The following is a 20,237-nucleotide window of genomic DNA, read 5'->3' on the forward strand; positions in this document are numbered from 1 at the left end:
ATAGCTAACAACAAACTTAAACTAAAAACCATTCTAGTACCTCACAAGAGCTATATGTTGAGTAGTACAGTGAATATATATTTAGAGTATATTATCAGAGTCAGTACTAATAGTTAGTGTACCAACAAACCGGAGTACTTACCTATGATGTATTACATACAGGTATTCATCTGTATACAAACGGATGAATTCACTCTCAAGTACTCCCGATGATTATTATTATGAGAAGTATCTCATTTCTATATCTAGAATACATGTATTATTCGTTAGGTATAACATCACCATACCTTATTTATCTATACTCCATTGCTACCTTCTTCATCCTCTGCCCTATAAGCCAACTACGTCATCTGTAGTATAGATATAATCGCCTCATCATTTATTTTTATCGTCATATTATTTTGATGTGTATTTGTTTCTGGAATTATTAAGCATATATTTATATGTATACTAATTTTTACAAGTGAAATTTACAAAATTTAAAAAAACTTCCGACAAATTTTTCGGTAACGGAACCCTAAACTCGCACTTAAAACATAGCTAAAAACACTCCTCATGAAATGACCTTTCATACGAAACAAAAACAATCAAAATCGGGTCATCCGTTTAGGCGCTATGATGCCACAGACAGACAGTTAGGCAGACAGACACACACACACATAGTGGTCAAATTTAGAACACCCCTTTTTTTTAGTTTGGGGTTTAAAAATCAACTCACATTGTATCGAGCAAAATTTTTTTCGATGTTTTCAAATTTAGAATTTTAAATTAAATATGGAGTTGGAGTACAGAAATTTTTTCGTTGATATATTTCAGTTACTTGGTGCTAGCGAATTTGTGCTCAAGTTTAAAGTGTAAAACAATTGCTTTATACCAATACTGTAAAAAAACTTACCACCTGACCAATTGTAAAAAAATCTGGCCATATTATAAAACAAGTCAATCATTTTCAAAGTACATTTAATTTTAAGTAACTTTATAAAAACTGTTACATTAATTCTAAAATGTTTTACAGTGTAATTAATTTGCAATAACAATTATACAGTGCGCCACATTTAAGATGAAGACACTCTCATACTCATACTCATACTTTCGTTATTTATAGGAATATCGATTTGAAATTTTGCACATAAAATGTCATAAAATGTGATGGGTCACATTTTTTAAGATACTTAACAAAAAACTGATCTAATTCTTACAAATTGACAAATGGGGCTGATTCTTAATATTTTGTCTAGCGTCAGAAATGGTTAGAGATATAGAAGAAAATTTTAAGAAAACGCTTTTTTAGAATATTTTTTTATACCCATATACCGAAACTCGAAACAAAATTCTTTTTCTCTTCTTTCTTATTGTGGTAGCCGATTTTAGAACAAAAATTAGTAAAAAGAATTACAATTTTTATACAATTGTTCTTAATTTTGTTGTTAATTTGTGGCTTGGTAATCAGTCTGTAATTTTTATACTAATCAATATTATTGGTCCTGTAAGAAGACTTAAGCTGTCATTGTATGAATTGTTTTCTTCAAAAATCGCCCCGCTAAAATTTGTTAGAATATTTACTCATTTTTTGAAGTAACAAGTAAGCACAATATTAGTAAGTTAACACAGAAAAGCACCCTATTTTATTAATCCGTTTGATTCCTCCACGCTGGGAAGATGTTTATTCAACTGTTTTGTTGTACTTATGTACATATTTGTGAAATTTAAACAACCCAAAAGTAAAAATATTGTAGGGGATTCCACGTAACATCTGTATACAGGCTAAAAACATCTAAGTTATGACAACATTCCTAGCCATTATAAAAGCTAGAAGCACCCAGGAGATTAGCTTAGTTATATTATTTAATTGATTAGTCACGGAAACAAAATACTAAAAACGGCTAAAATTCGATAAATTTGAACAGTAAGGCGAATTTGAATGCAATTGTGTGCATTCGATTCGTTAGAGCTTCAGGAAACTTTGTGACCTAAATTCACAATTCGGTTAATAGTGAGGAAAATGATTCCAAACTCGTTACACGGGGTTTTTTTGGATACTTGAGTACGAATAACGGTTGAACGGTATCTTCATTGTCCCCATAAATTAATGTTATAATTACATGATTTTCTGAAACTTTGTACATGGATGCAATTTATGCAATTAAATTTTATGCAAAAGGTGTAAATTCTGGTGACAACTGATTGATTATCTAAAGAATTTCCTGAAAACTCCAAGAGTCGCCAGAGATCGATATTGTCGTGATTTCATGTTCAATGATCTTAAAAAACTCTCGAGTAACGAGTTAGAACTGACTATCTAACAAATTCCCCGAAAAATCCAGGAGACGACGGGGATACGATTTACACTGGACACCAGGTACCTTCAAGACCAATTCATTCGCAATATTCGTGTTCAGCGACACCAAAAACCAACGGGTAACGAGATTGGAATCATTTTTATTGCTATTAACCGAATTGTGAATTTAATATTTACGGCCAATTTAAAATGCAATTATAAAACGCATATTATTTATGCAAATTGCATATTTTTAATTTCGTATAAATCAAATCAAGTCACAAAACGAAGCGAATGCACGAAACTACATTTAAATCTGTCTGACTGTTCAAATTTTTGAACTTCAGTACTTCGTAATATGCTCACAATAACTAACACTTTTACGGTACATGTATATTTGTGTATAGAGGTACAAAATATACAAAAAAATCAGTAACAACTCAACCTCAGAACAGCAAGTACCTTCATATATATATGAATTTTTTTTCTTTTTCCATCGTAATCCCTTCATTTTCTGACTTTATAAATTATTTATACACTCAATTCAGCAGTAACAGCTTATTTGTTATTAGATGAGAGACTATATTATTGCTGTATTCACAAGCAACATAATATGCATGTGAAGTTAGTTAAGAGTCAGTTGTAGCCAATGGTCTTTGCATAATGTATTTATATTTTTAAAAATTGGTGGATTTGTATCTGGGCTTTAAATACCTGAACATTAATATAAAAGCTGATGGGGAGATTATTTCGACATCTCATAGAATATTTACAATTGATCATTTTGGAAATGAAAGTCTTCCCCATATTTTTTACTTAATTTGAGAAAACTTTCCAATGTTATTTTGAAGGGAGCATTCAGTTACTGCTTACTTCAGTATTTATGCAAATTTCTTATTTAAATTAATCGAATGGGGATTAAAGATTCGGATTGTGGTTTTCTTGGTAACGCGAAGGAGGGAAAAAAAAATGATGCTTTAAAGGTGAAATAAAAACTTTCAATGTCTTCAATTAAAACGGAAGGGATTTTCAATACTTATTGCATATTCAGTTAGTCTTAAGAGTTGAATAATGCCTATGACATATAAAATAACGTAATCCCTATCCCTATCCCTATATATTATAAATGTAAAAGTAAGCAAGTTTGATTGTTTGTTTGTTACTCTTTCACGCTAAAACTAGCGAATGGTTTTTGATGAAACTGTACAGCAATATAGCCCATACTCCAGAATAATACATGAGGTATAATTTATAAACATACATTAAAAAAAAAAAAAAATTGAATCTGACATTTACTATTTTAAATTTTTACAGAAATCTGTAATTTATGGTTTAAAATGATGATTATAGATGGAGCAGGGCAATAACCATCATTTAAACCATAAATTAAAGTATTCTGTAAAAATTTAAAATAGTAAATGTCAAACCACTCATGGCCAACTTTCCTAATATACTCAATGACTTGTGACTATTTTACATTTAACAAAATTGAAAACTGTGCATATCAAGAGAGGTGGAGGCTATAAAGCGTAGTTTTTTACTTTTAAGCCTAGTAAAACGGGTGGATATCAGGCTAGTATGTAAATAAATTAGTCAATCAGAGTCTAGCTCCTACTCGACTGTCAAAAAGTAAGACATATGATTGCTTCAATTTTCTTTCACTTTACACTTACGTTTTTTTATGTGTGATGGCGGTCATAATTTTTTGTTTCTCGAAATATCTTGAATTAATAATTTCGTCGGTTAAAATAACAAAAGTAGTGCTCAAGTTACAAATCCATAATCCATTACACTTTTTCATTTATTAAATATTACATATACTTTTTTTTTTTTTAAATTTAAATGGAGTTTGTAAGTTTTATACATGTTTTCACAACCTTTTAAATTTTTTTACTTTCAGGAAAATAATTTTCATAAATGATTTTTATTTTCATTTGATAACATCAAAGGTAATAAGTATATACACACATTATTTATTTATCCATGTGAAATGTACGATATACGTTCAAAAGAAACAGCTAGCCATTCGGCTTTTTCAATATTAATTTATTTGATTTTAAAGTTATTTATAATTTGTTTAGTTGTTTATTGTGAATTTATTAAACAGTTTAATAGATTAAATGAATAGTTTAATTAATTAATGGTTTGAATAACATTTACCGATTTTTCTCTTTAAGGATATTGAATTATTGAGGTTGTATTCATGTCGTTTATCTCTATATATTATAAATGCCAAAGTTAGCCATGTTAGCGAATGGTTTTTAATAAAACACTATAGCAATATAGCTGATATATCAGAATAACACATGAGATATAATTTATAAAGATATATTAATAAAAAAATAAAAAAAATTAAAAAATTTATTTAATTTGACATTACCATAAATTACAGATTACAGAAAATAGTCAATATAAAATGTTTCACGGCCATCTTCTCTGATACACTCAATGAATAATTACTATTATACATTTAAAAAAATAGAAAACCATACATATATTTAACTGTTTAAAACAATCCTTACCATTATTTCGATTGTTATAGAAAGGGGATAAGCGAGAACAATCTTTACATTTAAACCCAGCGAAGTGGGTGGGTATCACTCTAGTAATGTCATAAAACCATTCGGTTGCATTTTTTAGAATATTATCACGATATTTTTCTTTTACTATTTTAATGAGGATGAATGAATATTGAATATGGATAAACTATCTCCACTCGTGCGGAATTTCGAATTGCGGTACCCGTGACTAAACACAGACTAAAGAAATAATATATAAGTGAGTCATTTACTTTCTTTTTATTTATAGACAATTTTATTACAGATATGATATAAAAATTGCATAATGAACAAAATGAAATCTTAATTTTATTTTTCTAGAGGGATTTTCCAATGCGGTACACTTTTAGACCGTGAGTCTATTGTTCGTAATTAGAGTGTGCTAAAGCGTAGTTTTTGTGAGTCATTCCAAAAAGACTGAAAATTAAATATTAGATAGCACTGCGTCCTTAATCGCAAATTTATTTCGCATTCACAAAGCGGGGAGTTCTGGTCCCAAGAGAGTGCTAAAGAGGTAGCTCCATCTCAAATTTGAATTGATTTCAGAAGGTCTAAGTCCGGTTTTAATTGACAGACATTCCAAAAAAATCCGCAATGGTAAACGGGCGGTTAGCTAGTACGCAACGTGGAAAATGTCGGTTCTGTCTCATCAGGAAACCGGTTTTAGAATGACTGAAAATCTACTCACATGAAGAATTATGCCTTAAAGTTGCAAAAATCATCGTTGACAATGCAGGGGAGGGGCGAGGTGTTTTAGCTACTACGGAATCAGAAATCTTCTAACTTTTTTTTTTCTTTTTTTAATATTGTACTGCGTAAATTTAAAAAAAATTCAATAAAGTTTGGAATCGGGACCGTTTGGTCTTATGTACGTAAGAACATGTTCAATGCTCATTGACCCCTCTATGCAGAGCGAAACTTGAGCATAAATAATCGGTTTTTCTTTGTTATTTCTATAAAAAGAGTATCTAATGCTCTGAAAATAGATCATATCTAGCAAATGAAAACGGTCGATTAACGTCCTACCTATATTGACTTACCTGTTCATATGGTATGAACAGATCTACACCGATCTGTTAACTAATCGTAATTGGTATCAAAAGAGAGATAATTTAATTACAAAAATAATGGGATAAGCTTGCGAGCAAAAACTGCTCATGAAAAAAATTGATTAAAATTAATTTAATTAAAAATAACACTTTTCGATAGAAAAACTAAAATATTAATAAATCAATAAAATTTCATGAAAAATATGTCTTATCTGGTTATCTCAGATGGGTGAAGTTCGACCTTTCTGTGGCTGCCGTACTTTCTTTCAAAAAAAATTCATAATGATTGATTTTTTAAATCCTATTTTCGCCGAATATATTCGATTTTCAATAAAATGCTTAAAAATAATTTTGTGACCAGAATCCTGAGTTGACTATGGTTTAAAACTCTTCAATTTTTGCCCGATCTAGTTTTTTAATGTATTTAAAAATTGGTGTATTTTTTGAGATTTTTTATACGTATGGAGATGATCATGTAAGAAATGGCATAATGAAGACAAACACCCTGTATTAAAACTAAGCCATTACGAAGAAGAAAATAAAAATTTGTATTCTTGACAAAAAGTGAATAATATCGATAATAATAATACATTAATATTATATATATATATATATTTTACTCAATGAATATTATGTGTGTTGTCATATCGGAAACATGATCTGTGAACTGTCACACAACGACATCTACTGAAGGTCTACCTCCTGGTGTGAGAGTATCGTCTCTTACATTACATATCTGATGACACATGTGTACCACCTCAGGATGCTTCTTATACACACATAATATATAAATATTACATACGTCACTATTGAACAACCAAAACACTATATCTATTTTACAAGGTGAATGGATAAATAAAAGTATAAACAAAGAATTTACTATGTCGAATTGTTTTTATCCTTCACGTATTTGGTGGGTTTTTTCCCAAGCAATTTCAAAATAGCAACTTTAATCTAATCCTCTAATTGAGGAATATTGATAATACAGTTTTTTATGTAAATGGTTAAACATTTTTAAAAGCTCTTAAATATGTTTACCAACATTTAAATCAACATTTATTACGATTTCTTTACATGTAAAAAGGGCTGGTACTTCGGCAAATGTCGTAATTTGTCGTGTTGTAAAAAGACAGTGTCTGTTTATCATCGTATTTATTCGGACTATTGTATTTATTCGGACGAACACACACTTAAGTCGCACACACGTTTTACTATGCCTGTGGCTCACGTACAGAATTTTCGATTTACATCTAGAGATATAAATATCACGAGTTTGACAGAATTCATGCGTTAAGCAATGCAAGTAAGTGAGAGGTATTATATACATGTGTTGAAACTTCAATATGCGTTGAGATAGTTGTAAGACGCTTGGAGAGTGGGAGTTTCTTAGTTGAATAGATGAACTACAACAGATAAGCTACGATAAAAGTCACTTTTGAAATTTCATATAACACCTATAATACCTCCTACTTAGATACATTGCTTAACTCATGTACTCTGTCATACTCGTGATATTTATATGCCTAGATGTAAATCGAACATTCTGTATAAACATTTAGGCACGAAAAGTTTTTGTCTTTCCCGAGGTATTCTCAGCAGCGCAATGCCAAGTTACTCAAAATTGAATGAACGAGCAAGGATAATTTTTATGCCACATAGAATTATAGATGATGACTTAAGATTTTTTGTTTATTGGTAGTACTCGTAGATAAATAATATTAGATATCTGAACAAGATTATACATATTTATCTGACTTATGTAGGATAGGTAGTGTCTTTCTGTCTATACGCAATGCATGGCACTCACCCTAGGCATACCGCGAACGGAATTTGTTACGCCTGAACCAACTGAGATACTAGGGTTGACCTGAGCCTTAACCAACAGAGCTACTAGAGCTACAAGTATCAAATTTTGAAATGAGATCGTCTTATGAATAGGCGCAGGTACTAAAGCGCAATCCTTAAGAACCCTTGAACTTTGACGAATTTCTTCGTAAATATTTGTACAAAATTCACCTTGTATTGCAAGAACATCAAATAAATGGCATGACATTCAAAACCTCAACAACATCGTCTTATTTTGTTTGTTTGCTTCATCATCTATCGTTTCCTTGATACATTTCCCAATAAACGTCACATAACTATTACTCCCAAACACCACACATAAATAAATATACACATATTTACTAGCTCATATAGCTAGCAATGGCATCCCAATGTGAAATACATAGGTGTTCGTTCCTTCATTTTCAATGTTAGAATGTGATATTTTACCACGAATATTGTCATCTGTATGTCGTCTTATGCTTAATATTCTTTGTACAGTCTGACGACAATCGTCATATCAAGACATAGATATAGTAAATAAACTAAAAATACATTAAAGCAAATAACAAACACAGATCGGTTGGAATTTATTTAAAACAAGTGAAAACAAACAGTTGACTGAGTCAACTGTTGAAATACCATGTATAGACAGTGTTGATTACTCTGTCATATTACACATACATACATGTCAAACATATGATATTCCCATATAATAAATACTATACAATAAGTGCCCTCGCGGGTAAACAGTGATGTTAACGAAAAAATGTTTCAAAAAAAGTTGTAAATTTTTTTATAAGGAATATCTTTTACAGTTAAACTTTTGTTCTATCTCTAAAGGTTTACATGATGGGTTCTACCCAAGGCCCAATATTGACCTAACTTTTTACGTTTTTGAGTTATCGTTTTCACAGACGGATGGACAACCTAAAATGGACTAATTAAGTGATTTTATGAACACCTGTACCAAAATTTTGTTCATAGCATCAATATTTTTAAGCGTTGTTAACTTAAGACTTAACTTAGAATACCTTGATATATATTACATATATCTATGCATGGTATAATTAGCGAATATTTTTATTAGCGAATATTAGTGAATTTAGTCAATTTGAAAAATAGACACAAAACAGACGTTGAATTTTCAGCAAATTTAATAATAATAATAATAATAAATGCGTATGTGACCTTAGTAATTTAACACGCAATATAAATAAATAAAAAAAAATTCAAAATCGGTTCATCCGTTTAGAAGCTAAGATGTCACAAACGAATCGATCAGATCTGATTTAATGTCGGGTATCAAAACATTTTATTTACAAAACATATTTTTAGGATTAAGTGTATTATCTAAATTTGTTTGATGAAAAGCAAAATAATGAAATACAAAACTCTGTTGATTTTTTTGTCCTGCAAAATGTGGTATTAGATTTTGTGAATCAGTGTATCAATGTTTCACATGTATCATTTATAAAACCAATATGTACGTACATACATGGTAGAAAAAGGGTGCAAATTGAAAATATCATATTTTTGTAATAAACACTTTTTGAAATATTGTATAACATATAAAGAAAATTTTATAAATGTGACATATGTTACCTTCTAATATAAATAGTTGAAAAACTACATTTGACTGACATCAGATATTTTCCTACTTATTGCAGTTGCTTCTTTACTTTTTTGGCAGTCATCGTCAAAACATGATTTGATTGATTTCAAATTTGATTTTATAATTTTAAATTATTCTTAAGCCTATACCATACTTGGTTTTATAATTGAAATGTTAATTTTATTTATTGTAATTACCAATCTAGTTGTGCTCAGTAGGTTATTTATCATATCATGCATGTATTTGTATATGAAACAAACGGTTGAATATTAAGTAATGAATCCACCTAGGATATATCTGCTCCATCATTCTCATCCGAGCTACGTACTCTAGAACCTTACATTTTGTTATTAATTGAATTCTTTCCATTTAAGAAATGGGCTTCACTAGCATCTCCTCCCTCGTTTTATAATAGTCACCGTAGCACTAGAATCCGTTTGTGGGTTTAGATTTTCTAAGTCTTTTAGTACACAACACTCCCAGGTAAGTGTGACGTTATATTATTCGGTAAACTTCTGGTTAATCTAGTGGAACTGGGTTTATCTACTTTATCAAACTGAGACAAAAAACAAGGAGTTCTGTTTGAGAGTGAATCACCTGGATGAAACGCGACTAATGTCACCTCTGACACTATTAACGATATAAGCTACTGCTTACCCCCTTTGGAGTTTCCACCCGAACTTAATTACAAAGTATGCCTAAATTATATGTATGTATGTAACGGAAATTTTGAATATGATTTTGACCCCCTTCAAAACGTCGGATTAACTCAAAATTTTGTATACTTATCATTGACAGATGACAATACAATAATTTAATAAGTTTGTTTGATTAAAAATATCAGAATCGTCAGGACTAACGATTTCCATATCTGAAAATATATACATTTATTTGCGCTCCCACCATATTTATACTGAATTTTTGATAAATAAATAATAGTCTAAAACACTGAAATAAAGAAAATAAATAATAGTTTAAAAAACTAAAAAACACAGTTTTTTAAACTATTATTTATTTAATTCCATCAAATTGTTATTATTTTTTTAGGTACTTGACAAGAAGTTAGAAACGCTACCATTTCTGGCTCCCTTGTTGACAAAGCGGGCATTGATAAAGGGAATGTTTTGTTAAAATCTTCAGAATTCAAAATTTTATTAAATTCATATAACTGTACGCATAATTTTTTGTTCGTATTAAATCGTAAACTTTCTTACCACGGATTTAAATATAATTGTCGAAGACAAAACCACTTTTTTTTTTTAGTGAAAGCTAATATAGAAAATCTTATTCGGAAAATTGTTAAAATTTTTAGATCGAAAGAATGAAATGAGCGGCCTAAAGTAGAATGTTATGTCATTTTATTTTATACTACAGATATGAGATAATATAAAAAACAAAAAAAACATATTTTTTAATACCCCGTTAAATTAGTAATGAACCATAAATAATGTACGTCATGCAGGGATTTTGTTCAACTAAAAATATGTGTACATCCAACCTTTTGTTCAATATTGTTTTTTTTTTATCTTCAGCTAAAAACAATAATAGTTTAATAATTAATAATTTCATCTTATCATACTGTATAGAAATAATATATAGAAAAAAATAATAATGCATAGAATATTTCGTTAATTACCGAAGTAAGAAATTGGAGGTATTTTAATTCGATATTTACTATTTTAATCTTTATGTGTGCAATCTTGGTCACTGGACATATCTAAATTTAATTTTTAAATATCAGTAAATTAATTTGATAAACCAATAAAACTAAAAAATGGTTTCCTTATTTTAAATAGAATGGATCGGTCAACATTATTTATTTGTAAAAAAAATATATATATATATAGTTTAACCAGTATCCTACCGGGTAACCTATCTATCGGGAACCTGCACTTTTATGTTCAGGAGAATTTTTTTTGTAACAGGATTCCGCAAAAATTTTCATGCTTAATGACGGATTTTACCGAGTCTAAAATAACATGCAGTAACTAACAATAATAATTGTTCAAATAATATTGTAGTCAAAAAGCTTCATAAATGTTATTTGTCATCATGTAAAATTCCTCATATAGGATTTCATGTAAGGTTTTGTGAAGTCATATAACTTTTTTTTTTATTATAGAAAAGTGTTTCAAATTTAAACACCTATTCTGTGCAATAATAATATCACATTCACAAATTTTAGATTGTAGTTACAAATTCATCATGCACGAGCCCAAGGCGTCTGATTTGAAGAAAGGCCAAAAATAGAGTTCCTTCGACTAAGTTCAATACTCACTCTCTTGTTTTTCTGCTTTCTAAAAAAATTATCATTCACTCTCATCGTTAGAATGCTTTTTAGAACAAAATTTGTGAGGAAGCGTAGTCTTCTCGAGGTTATTGATACAAACATGATTCTAATCTGAAGTGATTGATACAATTAAAATACTTTGCCACTAGGTCAGTATAAAACATTTTAAAGCCTTAAAAAATCTACACGATGTATTAATATGGCAAAAAACTAAATAAAATAACTTCAAACAAAGGTTTCAGACTAAAACTGTTTAAAAACATGTTATTATCATGTCTTATTCATTTTACCACACAAAACTACCCAAATTGAAAATGCCAAGCTTGACAAACCGAATCGAAGAAAGGCCAGCATTTATTAAGTTTTTGTCTGTCAACCCTTGACCAAGACTAATGGTATAAGAGGCCATTTTGCAGAAAAAGACCATTGAATACTTTAAAATTATAATGTGGAAATGGGTGAAAAACATTTGATAATCATGTTCAGTCCTCAGTTTTTATTTTCCAAAACACCTGCTTGAAATTTACACAATTTGTTTTAAATATTGAACCATTTTTGAAAAAATTTGCCTGGCTGACAATTTTTGTTAACTAACTTCTCTCCTTTTTCTCAATTTTCATTGTTCAATTTCAGGTACAGTGGAATAAGAAGAAGTACTTTAATATAAACAATGAAAATTAGGAAAATTAACAGGTTTTTTGAAAAATAAACCTGTAAACAATAATACCCAGGGCAAGTAGAATAGGAATATATATTACATATCCAAATTTCACATCGATAGAGTAAATGGTATAATTGCAGTGCTTGAAATTCAATTGTCATTCTTCTTTGGAAAACCGCTTTTCTTTATACATTTTTTTTTTCATCAATGAATATTTAAGAGGATTCTAAAAAAATTATAAAGCTTACGCCAATCAAAGAATGATTTCACACCAATCAAAAATGTGTATAGAAAAGTCTTAAAGTAAAGAGAAACAATGTTTTATTATAAATTAATTTTCTATTCCGTATTTTTCACATTGGTTAGTTAGCGTTTTTTGTAATATCATAATACAAACAAACCAAACAGACAGACAGACAGACATACATCATAGACTATATAGTAAACTGTATATTATTGTCTACATCGTCATGAAAAAAAGTAGACATAGTTGGTTTGAAAAGCATTAAGTATTAGTTTGGGTTTTATATATGTGCTTACGGAGCTTATATATACAGTTGTCGTTGAGTGGTATCGCATCGTGGTAATGCATATTTTAAACGGAAACGGAAATTCGCAGTAGCGCAATGTGGCGACGTGTGCCATTGCTAATGACGTTACTCAATGAATGAGATGGTGTGGTATGTTAGTTAGTATTTTTTTTTCAACAATGTTTGAGTTGATGAACCAAGTGCAAGCAAGCACATAGCACATACCATTTCTAACCAACCAACCATCATCTGTGACGAAACACCGGAACTTATTTGCCTGAGGCTACATTGATACAGAAAAAAAAACACACTATTCGACATTCGAGGTAACGTAGTAAAAAATTATACGAGAGACTGCCTCGTACCATTTATGAGTAATATGGGAGAAAATATACTCAGGAAAGCGAAAAAAATTCGTTTTTGTCTCATTTCTTTTTTTAAACTTGTTGATAGATATAGAGGCTATTTTCAACCTGAAAATCAAGTTTCTAATTTTTTCACAGAAAATTTGATAAACATTCACAATTTGTTTATAATAACAATTTACTCCAATATGTTGGACGAAACGATTTTTCCCAACAACTATGACCAATTAAAACAATTTTCCCGCCAATGGTAAGATTTTCCACATTAAAATTTTTCAATTGCCTCAACTGCCGGACTATAAATTCAATTTTTAATAAATTGCAGAAAATGTGCGAGCTAAAATACAAAATTTTAAATATCGTTTAAAAAGATAATACATACTTAATTAGAAAGTTATTGGTCTAAACCTTTTGGCCCTTATCCACCAAGGTTGATTTAAATACAATTCTTACAAACATATCCTTTTTAATTAAAGCCATCATATCACGTAGTATAGTTCCTAAGTTTGTGTGTGTATGTATGAAAGTTTATATTACTTATTTTAGCCCATTACATAGAATACTGTTAATAATAAGGTAAATGTACCAATTATAAGTGTGATGGGCTTTGTTAGATCAAATAATGATACTTTCATATGGATATATTAAAATGTAGGCTTAGTTAAAAACTGTATCATCGATGGTTCGATAGAAATGTATCGTGAGAAATATCTCATAAAATGGTACGACATTTTATTAAAACGAAATATTCAAGTAAATATACTCAAAGAAAAATCCTTTGGATGTTGTATCACCTTTCATTTACTTGAGACGTTATGAATTATCAATGATACAAATTTTCACAAAAAACGAGTATTTTTATAACCTGTATATATGAAATATATATATCAAGGTCTGCCCGCCTGAATCGTCAAAAACACGACCAGGGCGTTAAAAGTGACTTTGAGTTCGTGAATAAGTATTCCGGATTTTTTTTTCAATTTTCTTTTCTTAAATCACCAAAGAAGTTTATTCTGTGGTAGCTCTAAGTTGAATATGGTTTTTTAGGAACTATTTCTTTTTCAGAGAAATTTTCGCTAACTTTTATCGGAATCTTTTTCCCGTATATGTGTTTTCTTCAGCTGTTATCCTAATTTGTAATGTATTATAATAATCACGCATTGTAATCTAAAAAAAATGACCTAAAAAGCGGTACTTGTATACTTACTAATTGCTCATAGGTCAAATTTAAGGTGAGGAAAAATATATGAACACCTTAAAGAATTTTCGAAAAAAAAATTAATTTTATTTTCGTATTATTTGTTTTTCTACCTGACAGTTATTTAGGGTGATTTTTAAAAAGTTTCCACTCTTATAAGGGGCTCATTTTTGAGGGAAGGAAAATACAATATTTGGTTTATTTAAACAGGGTCTTTGTGTTCAAACATGAGTACAACTTAATTATATTGATGCTACGAGGAAAATTTTTAACTCAAAAAAACGAAAATAAATATTATGCTGAAATTTTTATAGCAGGACTTAAAAAGTGAGTTTGACTTAAATGAGCAACATAGGTCAATTTGGTCTTGGATTCGTAGGACCCATCTTGTAAACCGTTAAAAATACAAAGGTTTAAAAGTATAAAATGTTCCATATAAAAAATGAACAACTTTTGTTTGAAAGATTTTTTTGTAAACATCACTCTTTATCCGTTAGGGCGCAACTTTGATGTCTATTTTCTACAAAACTATAAAAATATTACAAGCACATTCTATAAAAGTATTATTTCAACAATTAGCTCACTCAATTTTTTGTTTTCACTTGTTTATCAATAAATAAATGCTGTGAGGCTAAGCTCGGAGATATCATGTCAATAAAAACGATATGTTGACAAGAGTAGCTCCAACATTCCACAAGGGAGAAATTGGGAAATTGAAAAATCGATCAAATACTTTAGAAATTGTTGCCTTTCTACAAAAATAACAAGCCACCAAAGTCGTTCTTTTGGGAATTAAATGCCGCCGGAAAAACCGTAATTTCGGATTAGGAATAAAGAAAAGAAAAGTCCAGCAAATAACTAGAATCTGTTACATAATATTTAATTTTATTAAAAAAACAAAGTTGGCCGCTTTACTTTTATTCCCCCTAAAAATGATCCGCTACGTATTTCTTTCCCCCTCCGTTTTCTAGATATAAGAATAGAAACTTTTTAAAAAATCATCCTGTATGCCTTCCTATAGTTAAAATATCTTCTTCCTTATTTATTCATGAGAAAGTCAGGTAATTATAGGAAACTCATTATCAAAGTTCCTAATTACTTAGAAAGTACCAAAGCGCGAATATAAATCTTATATACATGCATACTTTGAATGGAGAATAAAGTCACTGCCTAGAGAGTGTTATAACTGTTGGTTGTAAGTATAGTTAATATTACCAACAGCACAAGAGTCACTAGCTCCTTGGTGGCAGTTTGAGTTTTACAGGGAGATTCTACAATATTATAACATTTTTAGTGTAGGTGGTTTTGTGTTTATGTGTGAGTGAAAATGAACGGGTGAGAGGGGGCTAAGAAAAGCTTATTGGTTTATTTACTTCATATTGAATAAGCTAAGTTAGCATTAACATTCATTCTCTCAAGCACAAATTACATTTCATCTCTTACGCCTTTTCGTTAATAATGTGAATGTTTTATTTTATTTTCAGGCGAAGAATTCGGATGGTACAAATGTTTTAAATATAATGATTTTGATATACAAGAATATGGCATATAAAAAAGCCTTGAACTTTAACTTTCTACCACGTGGTGAATAAGTTCCTGAGTCGATATGGAGCACTTTCTCTCATTGAAAAGAAAAAGTTGCTTAAAATATTTTTTTATTCCCATATACCGATTTCCATGACAAAATTCGCATTTTTAACTTTTTCATTATGTTGGTCTACACTCATAATTATTACTCATAATTAATTATCAATTTGTCCAGTTTTTACATTCCATAGCACTGCACTAGTTACAAAAGTTTATTTTTAAATTTTATGGCTAGTATTCTATGGAATATAAAACCTGGACAAATTGATATTTTAATTGGTTTATCTATTCAAATATTTAAATAAATTAATTATGAGTGTAGACCAAAATAATGAAAAAATAAAAAAATGCGTGTTACCATGTAAAGACAGTGTTAATTACTCTGTCACATTACATATACATACATATCACACATAATATAACTTATATTCCCATATAATGCATACTACGCGATTTGCGCTCTCACGGGTAAATAGTGATGTTTACGAAAAAATGTTTCAAACAAAAGTTGTTTATTTTTTTATAAGGGACATTTTTTTACATTTAAACTTTTGTTCTATCTCTAACGTTTTACAAAATGGGTTCTACCCAAGACCTATTGACCTATGTTGCTTATTTGCGAATGGACTAATTAGGTGATTTTATGAACACCTTTACCAAAATTTTATTCATAACATCAATATTTTTAAGCGTTACAAACTTGAGACTAAACATGGTATACCTTGGTATATTTCATATGTACATGGTGTAAAAATATGCTAAGCAACTTTTTTAAATAATTTTTTTAATATTTCTAACCATTTCTGACGCTAGGAAAAAACTGATTTTAAAATTCTGATTTTGGTTAAAAAAATTATTTCAAATCGATATTCCTATAAATAACAAAAATATGAGGGTGTCTTCATCTTAAATGCGCACACTGTATATGTTCTATGAGAGAAAGTTCTCCACATCGACTCGGGTGCTGAGTTAACATGCGGTAGAAAGTTTAGGTTCATGAATTTTTTAACTTGCGATATCCCAGAATATATATTGACATCGCTTGAGTAAGATTACGAGCAAATAATATTACAATAATGTTAGAATAATAACCTTCTATTCTAAAATATTTAAAATTCAAATTTCATTTGTTTTTTTGCTTTTTTGATTGTTTCTCGCGATTTCTTAACAAAACTTTAGTCATGAAATTTAATTCAATTTTTCTCGTTTACCCTGTCAAATACTTACAAACTTGTTGTTTTGTTACATATATTTCCTTCTACGAATATGAACATTTTAATATCACTATCTTTTCCTACTCGTCCAGTACACTTCACTTTCCGAGTTGTCGTGCAGAAATAAAATACCTTTAAAATAATGTCTCTAAGTTTTAGAGTAAAAAATTTAAAATATTTCAAATTGAAAATATCCTGCAAAATATAAAAACTTTAGACAAAATGAACCCAATTATATGTTTGTATTGACTTGTCTAATTAACAGGGAAGGTTTTACCATTAAAAGTGATTCTATGTACAAATCAATTAGAATTTATTTTAGAAATCTAAACACGAATCTTCGAGTTAATCGTTCGCTAACTTTTTACAATCTCTGTAAATACTCTGTGTGTTGAATATTATACAGATAATATTCTATCAGCAAATACTAGAGACTGTTTTATGTGTTCTAATTACAAATAATTACACTTGGATGGTTGAAGAAATTGACTAACTTTATATACGGGGTTTATGTAATAAATATTATACAGAATATGTCAGTTAGGTTTCACATGGAGTTGAATTTTATATCTGAAAATTTGATTAATAATGCGACAGAATCCAACCATATTTAGTTCACAAAACCAAAAGGAGGAGTTTCTCAAGTCTACCCGTAGGTATATATATAGGTATATATATATATATATAGGTATAGTGAGAACCTTCCCCTTTTTTGAAGTCGGTTAAAAATAAGGAATGATTGATTGTTTTACTACTGAATCTAGATCTGTGAACCGATTCTTAAATATGTTTGCGATTCCTTCGCCAGTTGTGGACTGATTTTGAAACTTTTGTTTGTTTGAAAGGGTATATTCTCGACGGGGTGTCATAATTATATCATCAAAATCGGTTTAGCTCGGTGGATAAGGTAATTTTGATCCAAAAGTATAAAAATCAGGTTAACTTAATGATTGGAGGCAGAGTTTCTGAGATATCCCAATATTTGGATCGATTTTAGTCCGTATCTCAAAAACTATTCGGCCAGTCATCAAATGCACCCGATTTTTGTACTTTTTGGGTCAAAACTACCTTATATACTGACTTTTATCGAAATTGGAGAAACAAAATTTCTAAATTTTTTGCAATTTTTTTAAGGGGTACCCCTATGTAAAATCGAGAAAAACTTTGTACAACTTCATTTTCAAAAAAGTGATAGTTCCTCACCAAAAAATTAAAATTCATAAAAGTGTGAACAAAAGGGAGGATAAGTGAGGGGGCTATAACGTGATAGTCTTTGTTTTTAAAGGAGAAATTGCCCAGCAAAGCAGGCGAGTATCTGCTAGTCTCTCATAAAAAACAGTTTCTTCATTTGCCATTTAATGAACCGATGGCCCACCCTATATAAATTTGCTTTCAATAAGAAACAGTAACAGATTAAAAGTCAACTAGTTATGTATTTCTGTAACAGCTTTCAACGAGAACATCGTTTCAAAGTTGATTCAGCACCTTTTTATTTGAAAAAAAGAAGCGACTCACAAATTAAACGAAGTTGTTGTGCTTTCTTGTCTATGGATTTTTACATTACCATTTCATCACCCATTAACACATCTCGACTATGGATTTATTGGTTGATATTAAGTATTAAAATGGTGTCACAGTGGTGTAATTAAGACATCTTTACTGTTTAATGAATATTTCTACTCATCGATTCCGGTCTTTTACTAATGACTTTTTTTTACTTTTACATTTCTTTTATTATTCTTATTTTTAATTTGTTCCAGAAATATTGTGCTTTATATAAATATATTTCTCTAAAGTGAATTCAGGAGGTTAACTAGAAATAACATTGAATCAAGAAATTCATATCGAATACGGAGAAAGTTTAACAACACATCAATATATTTTCATTTGATATTGTTAACTGGGAGTTGCAACTCGCCAACTGGCGATAATAATTCGTACTCATTAAAATCAGAAGAAGACCCGAATTTAGTAGTTACAATTTCGACTACCAGACTAGTATTGAGGTACTATTTATTATTATTATGGTAACGTGCATAGATATTTATTGGAGCTTTATACGAGCGCAATGAGCTCTACTACCGATGGCTACAGCCAGGCCAAAGGCTGTCCAAGAGATAACAGTAAAATTTGTGTTTAGGGAACGGACTTGCGAGTGGGCTTAACTTGTACTTAGCGAGTAGGCAAGCATTAGATAGCTATTAAATTGGAGCTGCCGGTTTATTAAGATTAATAATCGTTGATCAATAGTTACAATTTTATAAATTGCAGGTGAAACGAAGTTCACCGGGTCATCTAGTTTACAATTTATATAATATATCTTAATGGTCATAATTATCGATATATCATTTATCGATTTCTTACTTTGGCTTCAACCAGAAATATGTATGAGAAATAACCTTTTTTATAAAATTCTTATGAATGAAATGATTTAAATGTACTAATTTAAAAAAAAAAATAAAAATTAGACTTTTTTTTCTTTAGTAAATAAAATGTACAAAAAAAAGTTGTAATTTGAGACAGATTGGAAATTTGATTCGTGAAGGAATAAGAAAAGAACCTTCTATTATTATGAGACGACAGTGAGTTGATGTTATTTCATTCAAAAAAAAGAATTAGATCAAAGGGATGGATGTTGTTGTATATGTAGAGTAAATTTAGATTTTAATCAATATAAAAGAAATGTTAATGTATATACGCTATTTTTTATCATTACGTTTGGCAATTCGATATTTTTTAACAGTTCATAGAAATCTACGTTTAAACTAAATACGGATGATATGAAATTGATTACAAGAAAAAGTTCTCACGACGGTAAAAAAATAATAGAAAGTGGACATATAATATTTGTTTGATTTTGCTTTAAAACGATTTGATTTATTGTATAAATGTGGATAGTAACTTTGCAAATATTGTGAGAGAATCTTATAAATAATATGATCTTAATAATGCTAGGATCCGAAATTTGATTAAAGCTTCCCAAAGAAATACCCCTCTGGCTTCAGCGTTCGGTTTTCGAAATAAATCAAATCCACTTTAACCAAAGTGGCATTCGGCCTCAAAATTTT

The sequence above is a fragment of the Chrysoperla carnea genome, chromosome 1, assembly GCF_905475395.1.
Source record: "Chrysoperla carnea chromosome 1, inChrCarn1.1, whole genome shotgun sequence".
NCBI classification, from domain to species: Eukaryota; Metazoa; Arthropoda; class Insecta; order Neuroptera; family Chrysopidae; genus Chrysoperla; species Chrysoperla carnea.